At 30.6% G+C, this 10,673-nt stretch overlaps 1 long non-coding RNA gene across 1 annotated transcript in view; it reads right to left on the bottom strand.

The window, feature by feature from the left end:
• Positions 1 to 9,735, bottom strand: part of LOC111088505 — an 11,430-nt gene extending 1,695 nt beyond the window's left edge. The window contains exons 1-2 of the long non-coding RNA XR_002613006.1: positions 9,600 to 9,735; positions 7,571 to 7,879 (exon numbers count right to left, since the gene is read on the bottom strand). This is a non-coding gene — a long non-coding RNA (uncharacterized LOC111088505). The remainder of the gene's footprint in view (positions 1 to 7,570; positions 7,880 to 9,599) is intronic.
• Positions 9,736 to 10,673: the final 938 nt, after the last annotated feature.

The following is a 10,673-nucleotide window of genomic DNA, read 5'->3' as shown; positions in this document are numbered from 1 at the left end:
AGCGACCACCAAAAAGAGTGAGATAGTTTATTGACAACGTACAAAGTTCTCGCTGCTGACCCCACGGGTTTATTCGGCACAATAAACACAAAAGTACGACTGCAATGAAACATAAACATAAACTTGAAATAAAAATATATTTATGAAACAAAATTAAAATGTTTTTATGTACATATATAAACATGAAATCCTAGTTAAAAATAAAAATACTCATTTATTGTTTAAGTTTATTTACAAATATTATTTACGGGTCTGTATATTACTTGAAACCATAAGAAGTATAATTGATTATCAAAAAAATTAAAAATAGATAAAATTTGCATTTTATGGAGGATACAATTTTTTGGGGATTTCAAAATAATGTACTAAAACATTAAAAGTAATAAGTTCAAATTTGTAGCAAATATAAATATTGTAATCATTTCTTATTTCCTAATGTAATTTTCCAAGATATTAAAGATCATAATGCAAAAAACTAAATTTATTAAAAGTAACAGGCTTTATGTTTCTTAAACTTCCTACATTTGTCAAAGTATTTATGAATTTTCGAAAGTATTCGTCCACTAGTTTTATTGTTGGAATGAAATATAGCAAGACTTGCATTGCCTACTAAAAAAGTTAGTAGCCGGTAGTCATCAGGTTAAAACTGTGCTTACAAACTGTAATTTAGCACTTCCTGTCAGGCTTCACACTAAACACGTAAAAGGGTGTAGTAGACAGTTACCCATCCCAAACTATAATGAGAAATAAATGAAACAGGACTCATCTTAGATAGATCATGTTTCAGCACACTTGGGATCTGCCCACAAGACCCTGAACATGCCCTCTTTTCAAACCATAGACCATGGCGATGAGTTAGTTCCATAGGGTGAAAAAACTCAGTATCAATATGGAAAGGTATTAAAGTCTGGAAGGATGTATCATTTGGTGTAAACTGGATGATATATTTCTTGTTGTAAATATTTTATGTCTTTAAATTTCTACAAATCTTCTTGTGATTAGTCACAATTATAGGAGGCTGAACAGGACTTAATATATCTGTTTTTATACATTTCATCCTACATCATTAGACCCTATGTGCACTACAAAGACTGCATCACTGCTAGTACCTTTTACTACATCATTTGCTCTGTCAGTTATATCCACCACCCTTGCCCTTGGAGGGCATAATATAGTTCCTTTCTTAATATTTACCTTACAGACTATCTTACCGTGTACCTTACTAAAGAATCACCTATAACGCCTTCTCTCTTCTGGCTCCTCATCTGCACAAGCTAAAGGCAGTCATCTTTCATATTACAAACATGGAAGAACTAGTTTACTTAATCTTTTGCACATATAACATTTAACAACTAAAATCCCTCCTAAAACGTCTAAAACTAAAAACAGATAAGGATGAAGTCAGCTGAAAGCTGTCTTGGATACTTATTTTAAGGTTGTATTTTTAAGCTATCAGTTACCAAAGTGAGAGTTGTTATTTTTGTATTTTTTAATACATGTTGCATTCTTGGTTCAAAAATCTGCTAAATAAATTTATATTTTCACAAGGTATTTTAAAAATAATAATAACATGTTCACAAAATTTATTCTACCATTGTTATAGAAAAGGTAAAAAATGGGCAGTAAAAATAAGATGGCAGAGGCTCAAGTAATATATCGGGTAATATTCGTTTCCATTTTGTGTTTTATTGAAAAGAAAGTTTTAACTTCTACATCTCTTGTTTTTATTAACTAAGTCAATCTATCTTACAGAAACTTTGTTGATCTACACTATATTCTACACCAATTGTCTATAGGGATCTTTAAGTTTTGATATAAAGATATAGGCAGATTAAGTTGTATTATCAATCGTCAATCTGTCGTGTTAAATGCTTTAAAAAAAGTACTTGTCATAAGAGAGAGTAGATTGTATAGACACATTAATAATACTTATGTAAGTATTATGGAAATATGTCACTCTTCCTAAAAGCCGTTGAATTTCCTTCTTCCTGTCACCACCTATCCATCAAGCCATCTCTCTCACTGTAGAATAACACACGTAAGTCATATATTGATCAATTATTTGATCTAAAAGCGGTAATTAGTTAAGTTACGATAAATTTTACATTTTCAAATGTACTTGCCGTTGCAAATTAACATGGAGAGAAAGAGAACTAAGCAGAAAAATAATATTGGCCATATTATTGTTATTCTTTTTCCAAACTCTAGGATAAAGGTCAGATAAACAGAATATGTCACCCGTACTGATGGAGGCTCAACTTTATCTCATTAATCTATCAGAACTTTTTGAACTGAGTTATTTAATAGTTTAGTGTTATTACAAGGTGACTCTAACGTGTCATTCCTAATGATTGAATCTACAGTTTGCTGTTTTAGTAGCACAAAAGCCAGAAACGTTCCGTCTCCCCGATTTTATTTGTAGAAATGTTTACAAAACATGAGACATAACTCCCTTATACCAGGAAGTATTAATACACAATCAAATATTGTTTTAAGGTACTTTTTTGTTTGCTCACAAATTTTAATATTAGGTCATCGAAAAAGATTGTTTGAACTTGTCTAAACACTCCTATTTTCTTAAAGTTGTATGATAGCTTACATGTTTCTCGTCATTAAGAATATTTATAATTAATTCTAATTAGTACTGTAGAATTTTAGCAGTTCTTCTCGTAGGGGTTATTACGTAATGAGCTTTTGAACGATATCAGCTGTCATCAGTCCATTTTTGGTCGGCGAGATAAACTTGCCCAATTGAGTTTTATATATTTTTAGATAAAGAAGTTCACTAAAGTAGTTTTGTTGCACTTTAACTTTTATAACATTACACTTAGAACGAGTGTTTTAGCTTTTCAGTTGAATCTCCAATGGGTAGCATTCTATATCTTCGACCAGGGCTGATGAGAAAGATAATAGTTGAAAATGCAGCTCTCATCTGTGCAAGACACGAGTTTTTATTATCCAGTTTGAATTGTTATGTTTCTTATTACAACGTATCGTTTTTGTGGATATCTCTAAACAATTACACAGTCAACATAGATGATCATTATCTGCAGCGATTCACATAAAAGCCTTAACATGGAGAAACAAAACGGAGAGTGCTTTAAGGTTTCAACACGTTCTATAAGTCATTTCAACTAGATGATTTCTTAAAATGTGTAGAATAAAGAGTATAGCAATCAAAAGTTATTTTAAGATAATAAAAACTTGAATCCAGTTAGCGGTGTTTTAAACGTATCATCGAGTCACTGGGCTAGAAAAAACAAAATATCTGAGCCAAGCACTTTAACCAATCAATTCGTGTGTGATTAAATAATATACTTAACATCCTCAAAAAAGGCTCTTTGCTGAATTAACTGTTCCACTCTATTTACTCAAAAAGGCAGCTAATCATTACGTTTTTAAAATAACTGTAATATGAACCTCCATTTTAAAATCAGTGTCAAGTAAGAATGGTTATAAACAAAATCAGAGTAACGGAAATAAAGTATATATAACTAATACTTGTTTTGTCACTTTCTCTACTTTCCACTGTTATTTATCTGTCAAATGATACACACAAATCTATACATGTATCCAAGACATATTAAAGCCTTTAACGAATACATTTAAGTAACTTTCATTAATTTTAGATATTAATTTCTGGAATATTATGTTGAAATAAGGAAGTTATAGTGTAAATCGATTTTCATGATCAAATACAAATTTCTGAAAACTATTACGCCCTACATGTACATATACATGTTCAGTAGTGTGCAAACTTATTTGAACATCTCATTACTCTTGTATGTTTGACTTGTTGTCCCTATGAAATAGAACCATAGTAGTTTAAAACGTTGGAGAGGCTTAAAAAGAGTCATTGATTTCCTCCCTTTATAAGTCAATTCCTCTGACGTGTTATTCTTTGTGCCTCAAGGAGAAAAGATCTGTGGAAGACCATTGTCGCCAACGTCCTGTTTGGATATGGTGTATAGAAAGAGAGAGACATGTAAGTAAATATATAGATAATTATTTTGTTTCAAAAACATCGTCCTGTACAGCTAATTATACAAAGAATTGAGTATACAAATTTAAAAAATTTTGAATGTGTAAATCAGCAAGATACGTGGCAAACTCAGTCAATATAGAATTACGATAAAATGGCGTGTATTAAAAATATAATTTGGCATTACGTAGGTAATAAGATGTCACTGAAAATTAATTGTTTTTTGGAGGTATATGTGACAGCCCTTTTCCACCAACATATTCATACACTCGGATCATAAAGATATATTCAGAACAGGGATTTACAATTTCTAAGATAAGTATATCCTTTCTTCTTAATGGCATTGGTAAACAAAGGAATGTGTATTAACTTGTGGAACCAGGATCATCAAGAAAGAAACCTGCAAAAAAATCGTACCCCAGCCATAAAGTGCAATGTATTGTAATAGGCCAGAATCATTATCCTCCTTAACTAAATAGCTTATGGAAAGCCCCCAGGAGGGTGGATGCACCTTGGACATGACAGTCTTATGCTAAGCTGCAGAATTATTGTCAAAATTCACGGTATTCAGATAAAATATGACCAGATGAAGATTCCAATCTTTTTGCTAAAATATACTCAACCTCTGTAGTGGGTAGAGTTGCCATTAACTTCCTAAAACAGAAAAAAAAATCATCCTTTGACAGAATTAAAATCATGATGCTGCTAGAAGTTTAAGAAAAATTTTAAACAACCTTGGCTGTCCATCAGTTACTATTAAGAACACATTGTACAAATCTGTCCGCTAAGAACTCTTAAGTACACATTGTTCAAATAAAAGGAAACCAAGTCATATAATATCAGACAAAGCAGTTGTGGAAAAAAAAAGCTCACTTAAAGAGCTGTTAGATATCTAAAAGTTTTTTGTTTTTTTTTTAATTTCGCGCAAAGCTACACGAGGGCTATCTGCGCTAGCCTTCCCTAATTTAACAGCGTAAGACTAGAGGGAAGGCAGCTAGTCATCACCACCCACCGCCAACTCTTGGGCTACTCTTTTACAAACGAATAGTGGGATTGACCGTCACATTATAACGCCCCACGGCTGAAAGGGCAAGCGTGTTTGGTGTGACGGGGATTCGAACCCGCGACCTTCAGATTGCGAGTCGAGTGTCCGTAACCACCTGGCCATGCCCGGCCGTCTAAAAGTTTAGATCCCTGAAAAACCGAAAGAAAACTACATATAACCTTACTGATCATGTTAACAATAAAATTTTAGAAGTACAGTGTGAAGAAGCTGCAGAAATTTGGCTTTCGGGAAACAGTAGTAACAAAAAAGTCCTTAATGCGCAAAGAAAACATACCAATGAGAATAGTTTTGTGAAATTACATATTTCATGGTCTTAGGAATAGTGGAACAATGTGTTTTGGACAGACGAGTTTAAATGTGAACTGTTTGATTCCCATCCGCGTCAATGTACTAACTATCAAGCATTTAGGAGACTATGATGGTTTGGAGCACAATATTTGTTGGCCCTCTTAACAAAATTGATGGAATCATAAATCAGCATCAATACTATCATCTATCATCCTATATCCTTTGGAAAGTAGCTGTAATAGTCAGGAAATTTGATTTGCAATAGATAATCTCTATAGCAAAGCAATGAGTTTTTGTGTATGTAAAACTCATAAAGTGGCAATTGTCGAGATGGTATAATAACTTTGCATATTACTTTATATATTTATATATACATATATATATATATATATATGTATGCATTGAGCCTTGAACACTACATGAAATGAATGAACTATAAGTTGAAAAATAAAAGAACAGCAACGTTTCATTGACCAAATCTAGGACTTACAAATTGATAATTGTAACAAAGAACAGCATTTCTATATCAAAAGCTTCTTATTTATCAGTAAAGCTAGTTTAATGTTATGTTCTTTAGTGTGAAAAGAGAATGAGAACTGTTCCCAAAAGTAATCATCAGTAATTTAAAATTATCTTCTTTAGAAAACAGAAATAGGCAGCTTTTAATAAAAAATATTACTTAACTATCCCTAAAGCTAGTTCTAGCTGTGTTATTTATAGGACAGAAAAAAAAATAATTCCAACATTTCAGCAACGAAATGTTAACTGTTTATTTTATCATTTCATAAGCTTATCAGTATTTTGAAAACACCATTTCATATCATAAAAGGGTAATCCTATAACTTACCTTAAGAAATAAAAAAATGTTCGCATTCTCTGTTCATTAACTTAATAAATAAACTCATTTGTATCATACAGGTATGATATACTTACGCTAATATTTCGGCCGATGTTTATTTGAATAACGCATTTTATGTTGAATGTTTTGTATTACTTTATCTATTCCACTTTCAGCTTAAATGAACTTCTGAATTTTAAAATACACAATTGTATCTAAATTATATGTAACGATTTTCATATAATAGAAACGTATATTTTTAGCTATTTAACGTCTAATTTTTTTGAAAAATGTATCTCAGGTAATCGTCATATTCATAGAATTCTGAAAAAAAGCAAATTCAATGGTACATAAAGCAAATAACTACTAAAAAAACTGTTGTAAAGTCTGTTTGCTCATTTACTTAAATAGATAATCTGATCAGAGCTATTATAGTCTGTAATTGAAGATTTGAGCCGGTCACGGAAAAGTTTTGTTACCTAGTGTGAACTTAAATACCGCCTTTTAAATATTTGTTTTTCTTATAGTATATAATTTTTTGTAAGGCGAAATATTGACCAAATATTTATATCTCGTTTCTCATATTATTATTATTATTACTAAGTACACTTGAATTATAACATGATATCTATTTCTTCTCATAGCGTTGGTGTATAACGGTAATTAAAAATTTATAAACTCAATTTTAGAGCTAAAGGTAAAACGTTGAAATCTGTAGTAAACAAATACTTTATTTTCAAAGTGTCATACAAGCATTAATAATTAAATTTCCATATTGTTTTTGCTTAATTTCAATGTTTCTAACCTTTTAGTATAAATGCATATGTAGTTAAGTGTTTAAAATACAGAAATATAGTTTTTCTATTGGTAGATCATATTAATAGGTGAATAGTTCAATAGGATGATGATCTCATCACAGGGTGTCTCAATGTGTGATTACATCATCAACGTTGTAGTCTAGATTTAATTATATATCCTAAAAAGTTACAAGTAAAATCATTATTTTAACAAGACAACTATTATAGCAGTTTTATCGCACATACTATCTTAATTTATCCATTACTTGAGCAAAGCAAATATAATAGCATAGCCAATAATTTACTTTACATACTTTTACAATTATCCTTCGCTTTATGTATAAAACACTTTAGTAATTTAGTTCTATAGTTTTCGCTTCTATATTCAAATTGCATGAAATACTTTTTGCATTTTCTGATGTTTTATATGTAAAACACTTATTGCTAATTTATTTCTATAATTAATACATTGTATAACATCTCTTCAGGCTGAAAAGGATGCTTACTTAAATCTCATATTTAGCTTTATAAGTTGACTTGTTCTGCTAAAGTTTAAAAGATCTACATAAATAGTTATGTTTAATCATTACTATTCTTACCTTTCTGTAGATATCTTTGTCCAGAGCTTGTTTCTTGCTGGTTTAGAACTTTATTCATACAGGATTGATAAGCAATATTCTTTACTATTTCGAAAAACGAACGTTTAATAAAGATAGACCACTTTCTCAATATATTGCTGACATATTCACCCCAATCAGTGTTTCTAAGTTTCTGAACTTCAAGACCACTTACAGTCTCAATAAACTTTGATTGTTACCAAGTACAAAGGGCAAGAGAGTCATCACGTGGTCAAACAACCAGTCCCCTCTTAAAACTGGCAGAATAAAAGGTCAATAGCATTGAAAGATCTGAAAGTAGAAAATTTTGTAGCACACAGACATATGCCTTTTTGGTAGAATATATTATTTCTAGTTTATAATGATTCAAACGTATATATATCAAATATATGTTGACAAATCAGAAATTCTATTACATTATAACATTTAATCTTATTAGTTCACCAAAGCATCAAATACATTTTTCACAAATGAGCATAATTGAAAGAAAAGTTGACAATCATAACCTTTAAAGGACCTTTAATTACAAATCAAGTGATTATTCTTTCACATTTTATAAATCCAAACATATTTACTGTTTATCATTACAAAAAACAATAAAAAATCACAGACTTGACAAGTATACTAAAACATTTATTAACAAAAGAACAAAATATACTAATATAGTACAAACATCTTAGCTTATAAAATACCAGATTAGCTTTCATGCAACTTTTGTACATTATGTTCATATTACTATTTCAGTTAGTCTATATTTTTCATTTGTGTAACAATATGTGAAAAAAAACACTGAATTTATCACGAGACATTGTAATAAAAACATATGAATAAATGAAAAATAAACATCCAAGATTTCAGTTAGTAGGCTCAGAAAATCTAGTTTATAGACTATTTCAAAACAGATATTTCCTCTCATAGATTTTGAAACAGTGTTATGGTAGTATGAATTACCTTTTCACCTAAAAAATTATACAAATAGACAGTTAAAAATCAGAGTTCTGTGATTTTTTTTATATAAAACTCACTTTTCATCACAGTCCAATATGCTATCATTAATATATGTAAGTAAAATCTCATTCTTAACTATCACACATGCTGAAACATTTGCTAACAAAATTTCAAGATATATAAATATATTATTTACAAAAACATCTTAGTTTATAAAATACTGACCTATACATATTTAGCTGTCTTTTATAATAAATTACACCCCATGAATATCAGTTTCTAACAAGTATGTTTGAACACCTAATACAATTCTCAATTTATATATCTTATATGAAACTCATGTTTCATCATAACCTAATATGCTATCATTAATATGTACGAGTAAAATCACACACTTAACATGCAAAATCAAATATCTATTAACAAAATTTAAAGTTAGAAGAAAATACTTTATCATTAATAATGTGCATATATTCTAGTTTTGAAACTTTCAAGAACAAAATCTCTAAATGTTCTTACGATAAAAAACGTGATCTACAAAAAAAGAAGATTCTTCCACATTTTTATAAATAACGTGATGTTTACAATCTTTTGACCTTTGTTCATTAGTCACATGCATATCAACGACCACTACCTGAGAAACAATCAGTTCTTTGTCATATACTGAAAACAAGAACTAATATATTTCATCTGATATATAACAACACAGAATACTGACTATGGCTCTTGTATGATATAAAGAATGAAGAATATGTTAAATACTGTGATGTTACATCACTATATCATTGGAAAAATATCGCAGTGAACGTTTTCAATAGAGTAATGTATTTGAAAGTTCTGTGATCTCAAAAGATATAGTGTACAAGAAAAATATCATTTTAGATGAAATCAGATTATAAAGAGCATTCATATAAATTCATAACATGCTATAACACGATTCTCCCTTAAGTTACAGTCATACAAAAACCTACATTCTCATATTAAGTAGCCAACAGTGTCTAGTACGGCTGAGAGAATGTTATCAACTCTTGAAGTAGTTTTGTGATAATCGATAAAAACGTACTTTTGATGGTAGATGGGTATAATGTGGAGCCTGTTACTGCTGCAATATCTATTTTCTTCGGCCTTTCGCCTAGTACCAGAGCTCGATGAGTTAGCTGGAAATGACAGTTTTAAGAGGACTTATTGTTAGGCCTAATGACGATCTCTCCTGCCCTATATATATTACCTAAATTCAAACTTCAGCAAGGCCACTTGAGTTGAACATCTCAGTCAGTATTAGTGTGAGTTGAAATATATGCAAGATAATCGTGACAGACGTTTTGATTTATGCATAAAGAAATTTTGTTTATAATCTGTATTCTAAAACCACGAAGTTTTATGAATTTAAATAGGATAGTACTTGAAGTGAACGTTCTACAGAAAATCATAAAATTGTAAGTGTTGCTATTTTAAATAATTTCTATAACAGTGTTACGTTTCTGGTCGTTTGTTAATTTCCGGTATAAATTCTTCCCGTGGAACTTCAGCGATACAAGTCCTTTCTTAAATAAAACTAGTTTATTCTTTGTCAATACAACTTTGCAATACACAGAATTTTCATGGTCATTTTAACTTAAACACACACTATAATTCACAACGGTCACTTGATTTAATTATCTGTCTCTATATCTGTCTATCTTTCAGTCTTGTCTCCGCTTTATTTGCCGGGCTTATATACAAAAAAAATAAATAAATAGAGGGCACCAGGAAAAGACTAGAGCTGTCAGAAACAGTCATGATCCTTTAGAAACTCCAGCACGCATGCTTCCAGCGTCTCGTGATTTCCGCTGTCATAACACTGCCCCTTCCTTAAGATTGTTTGTCCCGAACAATAGCCACTTACATTAAACCAATAGCTTGATTAAATGTACATAATTTACAAACACAAAATTAAAATTCAACAAAGTCTCTTAATTTTATGGGACGTATCTTCTTCCATACAGGTCTCCATCTCGTTGCCTTCTGCTTCACGTGGGGTTCATCTGCTCCATCAGGAAATGTTCCATTATCGGTAACAGTCACACCAGTGGTAGTAACTTCGTTAACGGCTTCACCATTTCCCTTCTCTAAACCGGGGAGAGTTTCTTCTTCGACA

The sequence above is a fragment of the Limulus polyphemus genome, unplaced genomic scaffold (genome assembly GCF_000517525.1).
Source record: "Limulus polyphemus unplaced genomic scaffold, Limulus_polyphemus-2.1.2 Scaffold3905, whole genome shotgun sequence".
NCBI lineage: Eukaryota > Metazoa > Arthropoda > Merostomata > Xiphosura > Limulidae > Limulus > Limulus polyphemus.
This window is presented reverse-complemented; position numbering and strand designations above follow the sequence as displayed.